The 19,362-nt window shown below is 37.7% G+C and overlaps 1 pseudogene; it reads left to right on the forward strand.

The window, feature by feature from the left end:
- The first annotated feature begins 6,378 nt into the window (after positions 1–6,378).
- Positions 6,379–19,362, forward strand: part of LOC115858348 (histone H2A.V-like) — an 83,184-nt pseudogene continuing 70,200 nt past the window's right edge.

The raw sequence follows: 19,362 nt of genomic DNA on the forward strand, positions 1-19,362 counted from the left end.
GCAAAGCCTGACTCATGATTACTCATGCAGTTGTAGGTAGATGGTGAATGGTGCCAGAACGACAAGGGGCCAGAAATGCTGAAGCCTGGTCAGCCTCTTCTCCCTCTTCATGTAGTCTCAGAGCCTCTCCATGTGGTCTCTAGCATGGACTAGTTTAGGCTTACTCACAGTATGATGGTCTTAAAACAGTTGGGTGTTTTATGTGGGCAGCTGAAGGCTTCAAGAGAAAGTATCTTAGCAAACAAAGAAAAAGATGCATGGCCCTCTATGACCAAGACATGAAAGTCACACAGCCTCTGCCATATTCTGTTCAATATAGGTGAGTCATAAGCCAGCCTAGTTCAAAGGGAAATGCCATGTCTTCATGAGGGAGTGGCAAGGTTCTAAAAAGACTATTTTGGATTAGAAAATATTTCACAGCCATCTCTGGAAAATAAAATGTGCCACAGTTTGCCTTCTGGCACAACTTATATCCCTCCCACTTGCAAAATATGCTCACTCTCTCCAAAAACTCTTCAAAAGTTTCATCCCATTATGTGTCAGGCTCAAAATCTAAGATCTTACCATCTAAATTAAACCCAGGTCCAAATGAGGTTACTTGTGTGTGGTTCTTCAGATACAGATGGCTGAGTATTCTTCTTCTTTATCTGAAGACCTATGACCTAAAAAGACAAGCTACCTGCACCACATGCACCCAACATAAAAAGGTGGGACAGTAATAGGATAACCACTATACATGGCTCATTCAAAAAGGAAAAAATGAGAAGCACACAGCAGGCACTGGTGTACTCAACTTGGAAAAGCTTTACAGGCACTCTGTTGCCAGTTTACTGATTAAGGCCCAGTACTCTTCCCTGAGACTAATTTTCCGGAGCTCTGGGCTGTATCCTCTGGGGTCTTAGTTCTGCCCTCTGAGTTATCTTTTTGGTTTTCTTCTCATAAAATGTAGTCTATATTTTTAGCTAAGTTGAGTAGTTTTCCTAGCCTGTATAAGTTCTTGCCTATAGAAGATCAAGGAGTCCAAAGCTCTCTTCACTTTGTACTGCTTCTACCATTTCAGTTCAAGCTGAAGCTAATACAATTCTTTTAAAATTTTGTGGAGTTTTTGTATGCCAATTTATAATCTAGTGTATTATATGAAAATCATATCCAAAATCTCTTTAAGATAATTCCTCTCCACCTTGAGTTCCCTGTGAAGTTCCTGTAAAACACCCTTAAAATTCTTGAAAGCCCTGTTTTTGAATAGGGAGGATCTGTGAGGCAGTTCCTTAGGTCCTTAGAAAGCTTTTGTCTGTTTAAAAGGGTCTATGGGGGTTTCCCTGGTGGCGCAGTGGTTGAGAGTCCGCCTGCCGATGCAGGGGACACGGGTTCGTGCCCCGGTCCGGGAAGATCCCATATGCTGCAGAGCAGCTGGGCCTGTGAGCCATGGCCACTGAGCCTGCGCGTCCGGAGCCTGTGCTCCACAACAGGAGAGGCCACAGCAGTGAGAGGCCCGCGTATTGCCAAAAAAAAAGGGTCTATGAAGCACCTTTATCATAGTAGTGGCCCCAGATGCTCACTTAGAGCCTTTATACTTAAACTTGTTACAAATCTAATAAACATGGCTGTCCAATTTGCCAGATTCCTGAAGATCTAATCGGAAAAGTAGAAGAGGTAAGTAAGAGTGGCACAGCTACAGTCAGGCAAAGTGACAGTAATGAGATATTACAGATGAAGTCAGACACAGATGAGGATGCAGAGAAAGAGATAAAGAGGAAAAAGAAAAACTCAAACTGTGCAGTAATCTGAGTTATTTAATTTTGTTGTAAATAATACTATACTCCTCGGTAGTAATGAGATCAGGAAAGCTTCAAGAGATCACAGAGACGTTAGTTGACAATCATTCTGGCACTGTGGTTTAGAGCACAGTTCTGGAGCTAGACCCTGGGTTTTAATCCCAGCTCCAATACTGCCCTGATGGTACAATCTTAGGTAAATTATTTTATGACTGTGCCTCAATTTTTTTATATTTGAAATGGGCATGATACTCAGACCTATCTTGTGGGGTGATTGTTAGGGTTAAGTGATATAATACATATAAAATGCTTAAAAAGTGTCTGGGACACAGTAAGTATTCAATAAATGTTAACCATTGTTACCATTATTATAATTTTGTTTAGTTGGCTTTAGAAGATAAAATATTTAGAAAGAATTTCATCACAAGTGGGTAAAATATACATCATCTGGTGCTGAAAGAACTATGCTCCAGTTATCTGAAAAAAATCTCCTTATGTGGAATTTCTCATTCTAGTGAAGCCAGACTGATTATACATGAGTATCCCAATTTCACAGATAAGAGAACAAACAGCTGAAATGAGGAGCTAAACATCCCTCACAAGATCAATCCTGAGCTCCAGAACTCCTACTCAGTAGTTCAGGGAAGGATTTTACTGTTTCATTTTGTTGTCCCCCCACCGCCGCCTCCACCCCGGCACCATTCTTTCTTGAACGGTGTCTTTGAGTACTGCTTACCAATCTGGTCTTCCTAGTGCCGTTTTCTTACATACCAGGGACAGGCAAAATTTCCCTAAATTTGTGATTCAAGATGTTCTAACATTTCTTCCAGTTACATTTGGAGGATATTAAAATCAAAGAGCATCCCTTACAATCCAAAGATCAGAACAACTTTCCAAATAATCATTTGGAGGAGCTTCTTGAATTTTGAAGGATCATAAAACTCTTTAACGATCTACCAAAACTATTGATCTTTTCTCCATTAAAAAAATGCATAAGTACATTTGAGTATAATTTCGGGGCATTCATGTGGGTTTCCCCTAAACTACTGATATATCAGTTAGAGCATCCATGAACAACAGTTTCAGAACCTTTGATTTAAAGGCATTAGTAAGGTATGACTTCCTAGAGGAGCAGAGTATATTTTTTCTGATAGGGTTATTTGTCTTCTTTATAAAAATCATAAGCAGAAACAATTGCTAATACAACATATTGAAATTATCTCCTCCAGAGCTGAGCCAGAATCCTTTTAATTTGTGTCTATTTTTCCCTAATCTATCTGTTTCTATAACTATTCTTGAATTGTCAAGGCATTCTTAAATTTGACCCTCATGTAATAGCAGAATCTGTCTTCCAGGATTATTTCCCAAAATTTAGTTTCTGTTTGGGATTTTGTTTTAAGCCAACAATTCAAATATTCAAAATATAATATTCTGAAGAAATATTCTCAAATTATTTCAGTCCTGCTGTTAGCTTTTCCTTCTCCGCAATGTTCCTAAGGAATGAAATGCCCTTGGCTTAAATCTAATTCTTCTTTTTTGTCTGCTTAGTAGTCTATGGTTGTTTACCATATATCAGAAAAGGAAATGCAAGATGTCTTATAAATTGTTAGATTTTGATTTATTCTTTAAAAAAAATGTCAGTTATACATTTGCACATAAATTGAATTTATATTCCCCGTCCTTCAGTTTTCAGAATTTGCCAAGAAATATCTTCAAATTATTTATTTAATATATTCTATTTTATTTATTTGTTTTACTTTCTATTTAAAAATTGAAGAAATGCCCTAGGAGATGGAAATGGAGAAAAATATTATCTAAGGAGGGCACATAAAAGTTAGAGCTGGGCTTCCCTGGTGGCGCAGTGGTTGAGAGTCCGCCTGCCGATGCAGGGGACACAGGTTCGTGCCCCGGTCCGGGAAGATCCCATGTGCCGCGGAGCGGCTGGGCCCGTGAGCCATGGCCGCTGAGCCTGCGCGTCCGGAGCCTGTGCTCCGCAACGGGAGAGGCCACAACAGTGAGAGGCCCGCGTAACGCAAAAAAAAAAAAAAAAAAAAAAGTTAGAGCTAAAAGAGATATTACAGGTTGTCAGTCAAACACCCTCATTTTAAGGATAAGGAAACTGCACCTAAGGACTTTCAACACCTTACTTAAGGTAAAGACCTGGTGGGGAAATGGTGATGGACCGAATTGGTGCAAAGAAGGATGCAGTGAAATGCTTGGTTTACAGTTCTTTTGCAAAAATGAATACAAAATAAGTTTTTCACATCTAAACGTTTAGAGTGGCAAAGAGTTACTTCCTAAATTCAATGTCTCAAAATCCACTTAGTTATTCTACCTTTGGGAGAGGGTGGGGAAAATGTGATTAAAATTTCCCCACCTATACAAGCATTATTGCGTTCTTTATTAACATCTCTAAGTCTCTTACTATGTTAGTACTACAACCTTAAAATAGAAATAAGTACAGTCACTCACTGGGGAAAACCAAAAAGCTTTTTTTTCTCTGTGTAGTCTACAAAAATTCAGTTTTCCCAAGTGATCTGCAAACAGAGATAGAGATGGGAGTTTTGCACTCCAGTAGGACAAAAATTTCTCCTGATTTAAGCCTTAACCCTTATTTTTTACCTCCTCTCTTTTCAATCATCCCGTGAATTCCTGAAGAAGTCAATGAAATGCTTCCCTCTTGCCTAAGCTTGTATCAACTGCTGCTTTGATAATGATGCAGCATGCTAAGTAATGAGTACGACTTGGCAAAAGTTGTTTTAGTAGGAAGTTGTTTTATTGGAACATAAAGTTGTTTTACTAGAAAGTTGTTTTTGTCCAGCACAATAAACTACCCCAGTGTCTAGAACAGCTAGGTCCCTAACACTTTAAATTACTACAAACATCCAGACCTCCCATCCCATGCCTTTAATATACAGCCATATAGAAATATATTTATTTTCTTGAAAGTAGACATAGAGTAGTAAATTTTTATCAGAATTGTTTTTATTTTTTTCCATTATTTGAAGATTTATTTTATTTTTTTAACATCTTTATTGGAGTATAATTGTACAATGTTGTGTTACTTTCTGCTGTATGACAAAGTGAATCAGCTATATGTATACATATATCCCCATATCCCCTCCCTCTTGCATCTCCCTCTCACCTTCCCTATCCCACCCCTCTAGGTGGTCACAAAGCACTGAGCTGATCTCCCTGTGCTATGCGGCTGCTTCCCACTAGCTATCTATTTTACATTTGGTAGTGTATATATGTCAATGCTACTCTCTCACTTCATCCCAGCTTACCTTCCCCCTCCCTGTGTCCTCAAGTCCATTCTCTATGTCTGCATCTTTATTCCTGTCCTGCCTCCTCTAGGTTCATTAGAACCTTTTTTTTTTTTTTTTTTAGATTCCATATATATGTGTTAGCATACGGTATTTTGGTTTTCTTCTTCTGACTTACTTCACTCTGCATGACAGACTCTAGGTCCATCCACCTCACTACAAATAACTCAATTTTGTTTCTTTTTATGGCTGAGTAATATTCCATTGTATACATGTGGCACATCTTTATCCATTCATCTGTTGATGGACACTTAGGTTGCTTCTATGTCCTGGTTATTGTAAATAGTGCTGCAGTGAACATTGGGGTGTATGTATCTTTTTGAATTATGGTTTTCTCAGGGTTTATGCCCAGTAGTGGGATTGCTGGGTCATATGGTAGTTCTATTTTTTAGTTTTTTAAGGAACCTCCATACTGTTCTCCATAGTGGCAGTATCAATTCACATTCCCACCAACAGTGCAAGAGGGTTCCCTTTTCTCCACACCCTCTCTAGCATTTATTGTTTGTAGATTTTTTGATGATGGCCATTCTGACCGGTGTGAGGTGATACCTCATTCAGAATTGTTTTTAATTCAAATTGTGCACGTTGCAGGTTAAACAGCTTAGATGCAAATAGGGCTAGCGTTAGACTTTACACTGTGGTGTTAAGTGTTATTCAGCAGTTTCTCACCCAGGAAGATAGGAATGGTGCTGCTTCTGTTCTAATGTTGACAACCTCTAAGTGTCATTATTGCTTTCTCCTAGAGTATCTATGTTTTTACCTTTCCTACAGCACCAAGGACAAATGAATAGCCTTCTCTAATGACAGCAGCTTGTTAACACTGAGTTGCTGTGAACTTGAAGGTCCACTATCCAAAGGTTGCACTCCTATTATAGCCTACCATCAGCCTCCAAAAAAAATCCATAATATTGATAATAACTTTAATGCATATCATCTATCTCCCTATAATAATTTCCAAGAAACCCTGCTAAGATACTTCATAATTAGCACATTTATCACCTTTTCTTAGGACACACACAAAAAAAACCCATGTAGTATTTGCCTCCATCCATACATGATAATCTTAGATAAGGCCATTTAACACCTGGTTGATGGTGGAGGCTGAAATATACTGCCTGGCATCAGGTTGTAATGAAAAACCATTACAAGTTATCAGGCATATGATTAACTGGAGAACAGCTATCAGACCTTAGGTAAATGACAGGGAGCCTTCAATTGCACAGCAACAAATTAGGGTTAGCAAGGCAGGGACCAGAAATGAGGAATATTGAGGCGCAATGGCAGCCTCCCTTGGCTTGGAACTTAGCCAGATGAAAAATCAATCCTCCAAGGATCATTTGTCACATGCCAGGAGTGCAAATTACCGACTCTTATCAACAGCAAAAGAGGACATTTTTGAAGGTCAGCCATCATGGCAGCTCTAAAAATCTTAGACTACAGAAGGGTTGCACATGAAGCATGGCTCTCCCTGAGGCTGCAGAGTGTTTTCAGCTTTTTTTTTTTTTTTTTTTTTTAACTTTGGTGGGAAACTGGTCATTTGAATGTCTTCAGCAAGATATGTGCCCTACCTCAGGACAAAGAAGATATTTACTTATTTTCCAACTGGTAATGTGGTTGTTTTAAGAAAATGATTCAATAACTTAAAAAAAAAAAGGGAGAATAAGAATAAGAATTTGGTTCAAGAAAGTCTTTCCATGTCATAATTTATACATAAATACAATGAATGAATAGACTAAGGCATCAGTTTGTTGGATCTGTAAATCCCAACCATTGATCATGGATGGTCCAGAAGATAGCTGTGCAAACCTCAGGCAATAAATACTGTGCAACTAGGAACAAGCCTAGATTCATTTAAGGAGGAGGCACAATACTTGCCTTGCCTTTCTGAGCGCTGTTGGCATTGCATCTGAATGCCTGTTGCTGCCCCCTGGTGGCCCAGAGATTCCCACACCAAAGCCCCTTTTCTTCCCCCAATAAACACTCACCTGACCCTTGTCCCCAAGGCCTTGCTTTCTTCTTTACAAAGTTACAAGAGAAGATTTTTAAGTTTTAAAAATAATTTTTATATGACACTCCTTTTCAGGCCAAAAAAACAATTACAACAAATGTTTACAGAACAGAATGTGATCATTTTAAGTAACAAAATCATATTTACAGACTATATTCATATTTCATTTCATTTTGGGAGTATGTATGTGTATAAGTGTGTGTATATATGTGTGTGTGTGTGTGTGTGTGTGTGTGTATATATATAAAATATCATAATAGGAGCTGCTATTTGTTGAGCACTTACTAGGTGCTAGGTGTACCTTCTGCATCATTTAATCGCGAGGATTCCATAAGGTTATTTTACAGATGAAGATACAGGCTAAAGGACATGCTTCTGGTTCTGGAGCCCTACAAACAAGAATATATGGGGTACAGAAAGATGAAAGAAGGAAGAGAATGCAAAGAAATAAGAGGAGTGCAAGAATGAAGGATGATTTTCTCTACAAGATCTAGACAACCTTCTTAAATAGAAATTTTCTTTATCTACTTAACTTCCAGAGAGGTCAAGTTCAAGGTCACACAATAAGTGCAAAACCCAGCGTTGAATCCAGATTTGCCTAAATGCAAAGCTTCTCAATTGTTACAATGGTGATTATAATGGAATTTGGCCAGAGGACTCAAGAACCTACAAATCCTGTCCTCAATAAGCCACCTCCTCTCCCATGGGATCCCTTAGGGAATATTATACATAGACAAAAATGGCTGTCAAAAGAACTACTGAACGCAAACTGAAGTTTACTAGTTTCCTAAGCAAGTCTAGATGACAGGGAGGATTTTTGTGCTTAGGCTGAAGGTAACCTAAGTTTAGACACAAAAGACTACAGAATATCCTAGATCCTAAGGAAAAGGGAAATGTGAGGTGCAGGAGGAGCAAAGATGGAAAAGATGGCAAAGAAATAAGAGTTGCTACAGGAAAAAGAGCAATTCTCTACAACGTGGATGCAAGATCTAAACAACTTTTAAAATAGTTTCTTTGCCTACTTCTGCCTCTTCTTTTTTCCTTCATTTGGCACCTCTGTTCTTGGGTCCTCAAGGTTCCTATCTACTGTTTCTAAGACCTTGATTATACATCTGATTCAAATTTTAATCCCCACACTTCCTCCCATCTGAGGGTCGATGCTCCAAAATTACCTAACTCCTTCCCACTCTCTAATTAGAACCTAAGACTTTGGTTTTGCCTGTTTGTTCAAAGCTGGAGGAAAGCATCCTGATTGAGAGAGGCTGTGCAGTGTGGTGATTGAGAGTGTGTCCTCTGAGCTGAAGTCAAAGCTCTGTAACTTACTAGACATCTAAATTTGGACAAAGTCTCAAACATCTCTGGGCTTCAGGTTCAATACCTGTGGGGATGATAATTATAGCATCAATCTCATTTATTTATTACAAGGATTAAATGAGTTCATATGTAAAATGGATTTACAACAGTAGTTGGCACAAAGCAAATCTATATAAGTATTTGATATAATTTACTTCTAAGGAGGTTAAAACAAATATCTTCTTTAACAGTCCAAGAGTCATCTAAATTTATGTTCAAAGAGGATACATAATAACTCCAATTAATGTTATTATATATATATAATAACATAATAACATTATATACATAATAACATAACTCCAATTAATCATAAGTAGTAACAAATTTTAGTTGCTGTAATAAATGAAGCAGAAAAAGTCAGGTCCTGTGTAGGGGAAATATTCCTTGTGTAAGTGATGGTGGAAGGGGGGATATGGAAGCAGACACTTTAAAGATGAAAGATAACATATGATAGGCAATGTAAGGTAAATGCTTAATCTGTGAAATGCAGAAACACCTCTAAATATTTTTTTTCATTTTTCAGACAATATTTATTTTCTACTTCTTATTTTTTCTAAAAATTCCTTAGTATTTTTTCCCAACAGCTTCCAAGGAAACTGAGGACTATGTTGCCAGTTGCAGCAGGATGGAGAATCTGTGGAGGCTTTTTACACCCTCTATCTTGTAAAAGTGGAGCCCAAGAGAAGAGAGGTCAAGGGATTTACACTACTCAGCTACTTCAGTTTTTGTTCAGTGGTAAGTAAAGCAATTCTAATACCAACAAAGGAAACCAAAATGATGGTTTCTGTAAATAATGACCACCCACGAGAGAACGGGAAGAGAGGGGTCATACACAGAGAGAAGGGCAACCAGGAGCGAATGTCTAGAGCAGGGATCATACAGCCAGCCTGAAATGACATTTTATAGCAATGCAGTGAAGAATACTCAGTAAGTTAACAATAACCTAAATAAAATAACAAGCTTCAACAATGAACATAACTTGCCACATTTCACTTAAATTAGGTTTAGCCATTTATCTTCACCTTGAAAAGAAAATCTCTACAATTCCTGTGATGTTTCCTGAGAAGGAAGCAAATGAAAAGAATCTTACATACTCTTAAACTAGGTTAAGATTATAATCATCACTTCCCTCATGCACAAGAAACACAAATGATTTTTCCTCTCCACAATCATGGGTCTCTCCTTTACAAAGGATTCTGTGTGTCCCTCCATTTCTGAATAATTTTTATTTAATTTGACTCAATAAGGAGCCAAATCAATTTGAGCCATTTTTACTACACAAAAGATTCTAGATCTCTCACTCAAACATTTTCTTCATTTTCTTGAAAATGTAGGCCATCTATAACACTAGTCTGAATTACTTTAGGAGAAATAGTATGAGATTTTCTATTAAAGTCCAGAAAAAAATAGATTTAATGGGACCAAAAGATAAATTTTAGCATTAAATTAATATTTTATCAATCCCAATGTAAGTATAATCAAAATATCTACCTTCATTGTATGTTCATCTTAGTTTCTGTCCTTGGATTTTGCATACCAATTAGTAAGTGATGAATAATGGTGGTGGTGATATTTACAATAGCATTAAAATTCCATCAAAAGGAAGAGGAACACAATTCAATTATAACTATAATTATACTTATAACAGCATTTATAAGTATAAAAGCAGTTCGTCTCACAACTCTAAGTGTTACCAAATCTAGCAAAAATCTTAAGTCTGTAGCTAATTAGCACAAAGCAAACTGAGATCTGGTACTAGATACTTACATAAATTAAAAAGTCAAATCCAAATAAAATTTCCAAAATCTATCTTGACTTTGGCTTCAGTTATCCTGTTGTCTGTCTATATTGATCAAATTAACAGGACCCATGCTAAATTTCCACTTGACTTAGCGCTATGTACACATAGCCTATGAGTCTGGAAACATAGCTTTATTGTAGATAAAGTCATCTTTTGGTGAAAGTTGCCCTGGTCAGCAATGCTGGAGACATGGCCAGGAAATCAAAAGGCCCCCATTGTGAATCCAGAGAGCTTACTCTCATCACTGATGATTCAAGTTCTAGAAACTGGAACTGTGATTGGATCAGGACTCAGAAGAATCCCAAAGTTCCATTAATCATTTCAAGGACACTCAGAAGACCCTCGGAAAATTCCTCTTCCGGTGCTTCTATAAGTTTGGCTACAAAATTTTCTCTGTTGGGAAAGAGGTGGGATTGCTTATAAAACTTGTTTTAAGAGCATGATTCCGTAAGATTCTTGTGGAAATAGATGAAGACCAACCAAATGAAAATAACCAATAGCTATTTGTTCAGAGCTTGCTATAGCAAAGGAGTCAGCCACTGTCATCTGGGTTTTGGTAGATGCTTAAAGGCAGGCAGAGTTGGATAGCTTTATAGTAGAAGAAAAGGGAAGTCTTCAGGTATGTCCTGATTGTATAATAGTTCTGTTGGCTTGGGAAGCTGTAGGTGGGCTAACTAGAAGCATGGCATCCCTATGTGATTGGCTAGGGGAGCATATTTAGCTTTCTCTGGTTGATTCCAAGTTGGAAGTGGGGACAAAAATCAGAGAAGCTGTCAGTTATTAATCAAGTCCTGGCCAATTTGGGCTGATTGTTAAAGAATTTATTGTGTAGCTTCCTGGATTATTACTAGAGATAGAAGTCTGACTTCCTACAAGTCTGACTTACAGCAGGCTGACTCCCTAGGCTGTTTATTGTAGATAAGGGGCATAACCTGGGAAGTTTGCTGCAGGTTGTGGGTCATTTTATAAATGGTCTGGCCATCGTTCTCTTTGTACACTCATTCTCTCATTCCAAACATTATTTCCCCAAAAGGAATATAACTAGACATATTGCAACAAAGTAAAAGAAGGTAAGGAAACATGTAATACAACAAAATTTAATGAAAGTTCCTTGTCCAAAATTTTACTTGCTTGTCATTTTAATGTTTTTTATTAGAGAATAAGGAAGGGCATGGGAAAGAATCTGTTCCCTGGAATCTCAAGTGATGTAAAGAAATTTCAATGATGTTTGTATTAGTTGTATTACTGCTAAACTGCAGCAAAGAGACCCAAAAATACAATAGCTCAAACAAAATAAAGTATCTCATAACAATCCAGATATGTACACATGATCCAAGATAGAACATCACCATCATCATCATCATCATTATCATGTTTATCATCATCATCTATCTTTCTGTGGGTCTATCTATAATGGGAATTCTGCTTTCAAAGCCATTCATGACTCAGGTTCATTCATTCTCATTGTCTTTCACTTATTGTTCTTATACATTCTTGTGTGTTGTTTCCCTCACCTGCATGGTCATGACTGGCTCACCATCCCATATGTGTTCCAGCCCACAGAATCAGGGAAAGAGAAGTAGAGGGAAAGCAACTTTCTTTAAAAATATGGTGCGGGGAATTCCCTGGTGGGCCAGTGGTTAGGACTCTGTGTTCTCACTGCTGAGGGTCCAGGTTCAATCCCTTGTTGGGGAACTAAGATCCCAAAAGCCGCATGGCATGGCCAAAACATTTTAAAAATTAAAAAAATAAAAATATGGTGTGGCTACAATGGAATACAACTCAGCCATAAAAAAGAATGAAATTTCGCCATTTGCAGTAACAATGGATGGACTTGGAAGGCATTATGCTAAGTGAAATAAGTCAGAGAATGATAAATACTGTATGGTATCACTTAGATGTGGAATCTAAAAAATACAACACACTAGTGAATATAACATAAAAGGAAGCAGACTCACAGATATAGAGAACACACTAGTGGTTACTGGGGGGGAGGAGCAAAACAAAGGTGGGGGAGTGAGAGGTACAAACTACTGGGTGTAAGATAGGCTCAAGAATGTATTGTACAACACAGGTAATATAGCCAATATTTTGTAATAACCATAAATGGAAAGTACCCTTTAAAATTGTATGACATTTTAGGGCTTCCCTGGTGGCGCAGTGGTTGAGAGTCTGCCTGCCGATGCAGGGGATGTGGGTTCATGCCCCTTTCCGGGAAGATCCCACATGCTATGGAGCGGCTGGGCCCGTGAGCCATGGCCGCTGAGCCCGCGCGTCCAGAGCCTGTGCTCCGCAATGGGAGAGGCCACAGCAGTGAGAGGCCCGCATACCTCAAAAAAAATAAATTTAAAAAAAATTGTATGACATTTTAATTTTAATAAAATTTTTAAAATATGGTGTGGAAGTTCTACTCGTACTCATATACCACTGGACACGGCCTGGTCACGTGGTCAAATGTAGGTAAAGGAAAGCTTGAGAAATGTAGTGTCTAGCTGTACTGTCAAACTGACTAAGAAGAATTCATCACCAAAAGGAAGAAGAAAATAAAAACGAGGAAAATGAGTGTTCTCTGCCAGAGATATCATAATGGCTATGCATTCAAACAATGAGAAAGTTATGAAAGAGCACAGAACACCTCACTCTCTTTGGAGCATTGTCCTGTCAAGCCCATGAGGCTTGGTGATGGGTTGCAGGCAAATCCACAGCTATCTGCTTCTTCGTCTTAGGGATTCCAAAGTTTCTCAGGCATTGATATAAAAAGCTTGCTCCCAGAGGGCTGAGAAGTGTAGATGATATCTAAATATTATTTAATGCTTTATTGGGTTGTAGAAAGAAAACAGTAGAAAAATCTTTACTTGTTGTCTGTCCCTTGGTGTCCTGAAAATTATTTCAGACCTAGCAAAGAGAAGGGAGGAATGCCAGATTTGACTTTTCTTAGGTATTTTATTTTTTCTTTCTTTTTAAAGATTTTTTTGATGTGGACCACTTGTAAAGTCGTTATTGAATTTGTCACAATATTGCTTCTGCTTTATGTTTCGGTTTTTTGGCCATGAGGCATCTGGGATCTTAGCTCCCTGACCAGGGATCGAACCCACACCCCCTGCATTAGAAGGCGAAATCTTAACCACTGGACCACCAGGGAAGTCCCTCTTAAGTATTTTAGCTTCTTTTCTCCTTGATAGCTAGAAATCAAATAATAATAATATGTCTAATAAATTTTGGAGTACTCTGAAAAATGCAAATATAAAAGATACAAAGCACTATTTATAATTATGTCAAAGAAATTGAATAGTTTCAATCTGACTAATAAATCAAGTACCAGACCTCTGTAATTATGGCTGTTCCAGGATTAAGAATGTTATACCTATCAAGTGTAACCTGCCCCACATGTATTGTCCTAGAATGGTTTTCACCTGTTAGGCGACAGAGTATGTCTCATTTTAGTGTGCATGTGGACACAGGTGAGAGATCCAAGTGCCAATGTATAGAGTAAAACACTGATTCCTCATGCTTTAGAAAAGAATCTGTTATGGGGTGACAGCTACAAGAGGGTCAGCACTCTGGGCCTCATATGTATAAAAGGCCTCAAATTTAGACTTTTAAAATTATCTCCAAATGAAGTCATGCATAAGGATGTTTTATCTGTATATGTCTTCCAGGCATGTAAATTTTTTCAAGTAAAATAAAATTTGTACAATTTTGACTTTTTAAAGATTTTTCAACACACTGGGAGCCACAAATGTTTATGGGTGGAAGATCATAAGATCCTATCAGGATAATGAAACCCCTCAGAACAGAGTGAAGTTTACAGTGGCAGTGCGATTTACCCTGTCTCTTCTAAAATGTTCTCTAAACCACGGCCAAAAAATATAGGTAACAATTGTATTGTTTTCAGAGAAAGTTAAAGATAGGAAAATATCTTGTCATGCTATACATGGAAGGGAAGAGGTTTATTTGAAAATTTTTAAATTTTTTTTATATGTATGCCTTTGACACAGGTTTAAAACATCACATTGTCCTTATCCTATGCAGCTCTTGCAAAATACATTAATTTTTGTCTTCTTTCAAATTACTCTGGAAATTGAGATGGCCATAAATATTGGCATCAATAAGAATATTCTGAACTAAGGCCAGAGATTTAAAATCTTTGAAAAGAAGATTTGTTGACCTGGAGGATGCCAGATGGGAGAATCCATCATCTACCACATACAGTGAGCAAATTCCAAGGGCAAATGTGTTTCAGGAACATATCATTTTCCTGATCTAACTCTTTCTTCTCTGTTTATACTCAGACATGTCAACCTTGTTTTGGGAACCAAAACCTCACTCTTTTTTTTTGTACACTTTATTTTTTTAACTTTTTATTTTATATGGGAGTATAGCCGATTAACAATGTTGTGATAGTTTCAGGTGCACAGCAAAGCAACTCAGCCATACATATACATGTATCCATTCTCCCCCAAACTCCCCTCCCAGCCAGGCTGCCACATAACATTGAGCAGAGTTCCCTGTACTATATAGTAGCAAAATCTCACTCTTACATCCCTTTTCTCAAGAATAGAGTATTTCCTATTCCAATTTAAGACTATGGATTCCTAAGGTAGTCATTCCTACAAGAATAAACAATATAATCAAGGAAATCTGAAATCAGGACTGCTATTTCAAGCTCTTGTGTAGCTAACAGGACTTCTGACTAATCCACAGGAATAAGCTCAGGGTAACTACATAACAGAGGGAAGGAAAGATTTTATGTTTAAGATTAGAAGTTCTGGAAACCAGATCAGGAGCATGACAAAATACGTGGTACACATGAGAGATAGATACAGGATTTTTAAAAGTAAAAAGAAAGAATTAAAGAAAGCAACGAGGAAGGCAGGGAGGGAAGAACAAAAGCAAGGAAGCAAAGAAAAGGAAGGAAGGTGCATAAAGTAACAACACTTTCAAATAATACTGGAAGCATATACACTCTGGATCAACAGCTTTCATATTTTCAGGGCTTCATGTGTATTTACAGGTAGATTAAAAACTCTGTTTTCTAGGCACAATTTTTGTTTATTCTGAAAGTGACAAATAGAAATCATCCACCTCTACCTGAGTTGTTATGTTGAATAATATTTTAAAGTTGTATTTCAGTTTAGTACAAAACAGTGAGGGTGGAGGAAGAGCTGGTGATGATACGCATGCCATGTGTATTCTACCACCTTTTGGTTCGTCTTGTGATGGGCACATATGCAAGATGGCTGACCTAGGTGAGAAATGCAGTCTATGATCATTCATGATTGGGAGATTCTGTGTGAAGATAAATGATCCCTATAGGTATCTGTCCCTTTGTCCTCATATTCTGACACTGAACTGGTGGTTTTCTTCCTATAATAAAAGTAATGATTGATGAGGTAGGTTTAGAGAAATACTAAGCCACCATTTCAGAAACAAACTCCTCTTTCTTATGTGCACCAGGACAATGATTCCCAACTTGGGGTGACACAGGGGAGAGAGGTCTAGGAGAATTACCTGGAGAGCTATTTAAAATTGTACATTATCTCCATCACCTACAGTTGAGAAATTGCTTCTAATCCCCTAAACTCTTAGACATCAAAGCTCTTCCGTGTGCAGGACTGCATTAAGGCAGAGTGCACTAAAGAAAACTGCAAAACAAAAGACTCAAAGCAAGAATTCTTCCTCTTTTTGTTTTAAAAATACCAAAAAAAAAGGAAGAATATGCATTAGCTCTACTAGCTATTATACAAAATCCTGTAATTTAGTCAAGGGGCTGTCTACCCAGCCACACATTAGAATCTCCTAGGGAGCTATTAAAATACACTCATGCCCTGACCCATCCCAAACCAATTTAATCAAATCTTTGGGGATGAGTTCAGCCCTCTATAGTTTTTTTAAAGTCCCGGGTTATTATAATAACCTGTCAATAATAGGCAATACTGAGAACCACTGAATTAGACCAATTAAATAGCATAAGGATCATAAATTGGATATAAATTCTAGTCCCAGCTCTGCTATGGATTTGATTTGCAGTCGTTAGTAAGTTACCTAAACTCTTGGATTCTTACTTTTCTCAAAGTTAAAGCAAGAGAATTGAATTAGATCATTTAACAAACACTTTTTTTCCAAAGGTACATCAGATACATCTTTAACATGCCTTAAAGACTCCCTATCCCCTTCACTGATTTGGGCCAAGTCTGCTACTCTCGGCTTCCTCTTCAGCCCTAGTGAACCTATTTTAGCTCCTGAACACCTGTAAGCTCTCCTTTGCTCCCCAGTCTTCACACATTGTAGCCTAACTAGGAAACACTCTGGGCCCGCTCCCTCCTCACTCAATGCAGTCAGTAGTATCTGTCTAATCACATACACTTTTGACTTAAGGCTGTTCTTGTGATCATAGGGTCCTTAAAAAGGCAGAAGATGAACATTGATGGACCCCGGTGCAATAAAGTAATACAATTATGTAATAAATAAAACTCTGAGCTAGACATTCCAAAATGTGGGTCTTACCATCACATTCTGCTCTAATTAGAAAGCTGACCAAACATAATCCAGTAACTTCAACAACTTAACCTAAGTCTCAGTTACCCCCTTATGTGACTTGTAAAGTCATTTCCAGTATAAGCATATCACAGATGAGAAAGCACTTTAAAATATTTTTTAAATATGAACTAAAATATCATTAACACATACTGGAGGAGATGAAATAGAATGCAGCCATGAATTTCCCTAGGGGGATGAACCTGTCATAAATAGAGTCTCTTGAGCAATGACCATGAGGTCACTTTTGAAACAGAATATGGTAAAAAGTTTGACTTGTCCACATTATTTCTCATTCCCAACAACTACTGCTTCTAAAAGATCATTTTTGGAAACGTCAGGAAATGGAAATATATGCATCAGAAGAGACTGAAAAAGAGGATCTTCTTTCCCATAAACTCTACAAATGAGTACTCAAGGTCCCAGTGAGGAAAGACCTTTAAACTCTCCCCATCTTCTACATCAGGATAATAACTGTGGGAAGGAGTGGAAGTACAGATCATATTTTAAGAAACAATGGGGGCCATAGGAGCAAGGAGAAGAATTTTGTAATACTTTCCCAGAAATGCTAGACAATTATATTAGGGAAAGCATGTTGTATAATCATAATTTAGATGCAGGGCCGGTTCTCAGAACATTTAAGAAGTAGAGTGTATTCTTATTCCCCTTCTATCCTTTACCATCTATTTTTCACTTTCTGGAGCCTCAATAGGCACAGAATGATATTGGGTTACTCCTAGCAGCTCAAGGCAACATATTGTGATGCCCCCCCTCATAAGCCCCAACCCCAGCTTTCCCAATTTACTCATTCCTTTATGCTATTACAGGAAGCATGAAGAACAACAACAAAAAGCCCCAAATCAAAAGCAAAATAAGCAGTATCTGTCCCAGCTAGAATATTATAATCTGTTTGTGACTTAAAAAAAAACAAAGAAATGAAAGGCAAGTATGGGGAATTCACAGGGGATACAACAGGTGGCAAGTGGGAGGTTCGGTTTTAGGTAACAGTGGGAGCAGTCTATTGTCACAGGAGAAAAAAAAGAGCATGTGGGTAAGAATGAAAGGGTGGTGGAAATTTGATAGTGGACAGATGACCTAGCTGTATTATGATGCTTCTTATTTGCTTGGGAAAGAGGGATACTGAAGGTTAATGGAGAGAGAAGCTGTGAAGACACCTCAGAGTTGGAAAGCAGATTTATTAAGGAACTCCAGAAAGATGGCTGGATAATTCTAAAGCCTCACTTGAGATTTGTGATCATAAATGCAAAGTGAGACCAGTTCACAGAAGTTTGTCTCCAAAACTGCACCCACATTCCAGGCTTATCACATACAGTATGCAGTCAGCAGATAAATAGTTTTGCCAGTTGAGTGAGATGGAAGGAAAGCCGTGACAAGGGAACTGAGGCTGATTATAATGAATGTGATGGACCATGGAGTCTAACCTGAGCAAGGAGAAAAGTGAGAAGGAGGAAACACTGCAGAGTAAAAAAGTGTTGGAGTCAATGAATTGGGAGCCTGGCTGGGATAATAAAATGTTCAGGTGGACCTACTGGAGTAAAGGAGCTAGGAAGGAAAGCAGTAGTGAACAAAAAGTAGGCTGCTTAAAACTGAGGTTTCAGAGGCACTGCAATTACTGATGATGATGATGCCTAGGGCAGTATTTTACAAATTTTTTTGAGCACAATCCTTAGAAAGAAAGGAATTTTACATGATAGTATACATATACAAATTTTTACAAAACAATGCCAATCCTTAAACATACTCAGTTTTCAATTCTATTCCATTCCTTTTAAAAATTCTACTTAGTAAATTATTTTCCAGCCCTACTGAGGCATCAGAATCTATAGTGTGAAAAGAAGTGGTCTAGGGTAAGTTCCACAGGGGTAACTAAGGTGGGATAGAATAGGACAATAGAATTAAGGAAATCATGGACCTCAGGGGCCAGAGTGTTGAACTCAGCATTGTCATTTCTGTTGTAGTCGCCAAGAATAATGACAGAAGTAGTAGTAAAAGAGAAAACAATTAGCCAGATGTAAAAACTTTATATTAATTAACATTTCCAATAAAAATAAAACCATAATAAATGAGTAAATGAATGGATAATACATTACCCTTTACACATTTCAAATCCCTTTTGTAAGCTGACATGAGTAAATAGATTATAATTAATTAATTCACTAATTAATTAGACGTGTATTCATCTAACAAATATTTGAGAGCCTTCTGTGAGCCAAGGACTGTGCTAGTCTCTGGGAGGTTATATATTATGGGGAGGAAAATACCTGGTTTCTACCCTCAGGTAGTTTGTAATCTAGTGTGGAACAAAGACATTGAATAAATAATCACGTAAATAATTAAATAGAGTTACAACTTGTGATAAGAACAATAGAGTGCTGGGGGGGAGAACGTGGATTAGAAGAAGTGCTATCTGAGGAGTCCTCTTTGAAGTAATGATGTCTTAGCTGAATCCCAAAAGATGAGTAAGAGATGGCCATATGGTAAATTTTTTATCCTTCTGTACTTTACCTTCATTATCTTTGAAATAAAAGAGATAAAATAATA

The sequence above is a fragment of the Globicephala melas genome, chromosome 1 (assembly GCF_963455315.2).
Source record: "Globicephala melas chromosome 1, mGloMel1.2, whole genome shotgun sequence".
Classification (NCBI taxonomy): Eukaryota; Metazoa; Chordata; class Mammalia; order Artiodactyla; family Delphinidae; genus Globicephala; species Globicephala melas.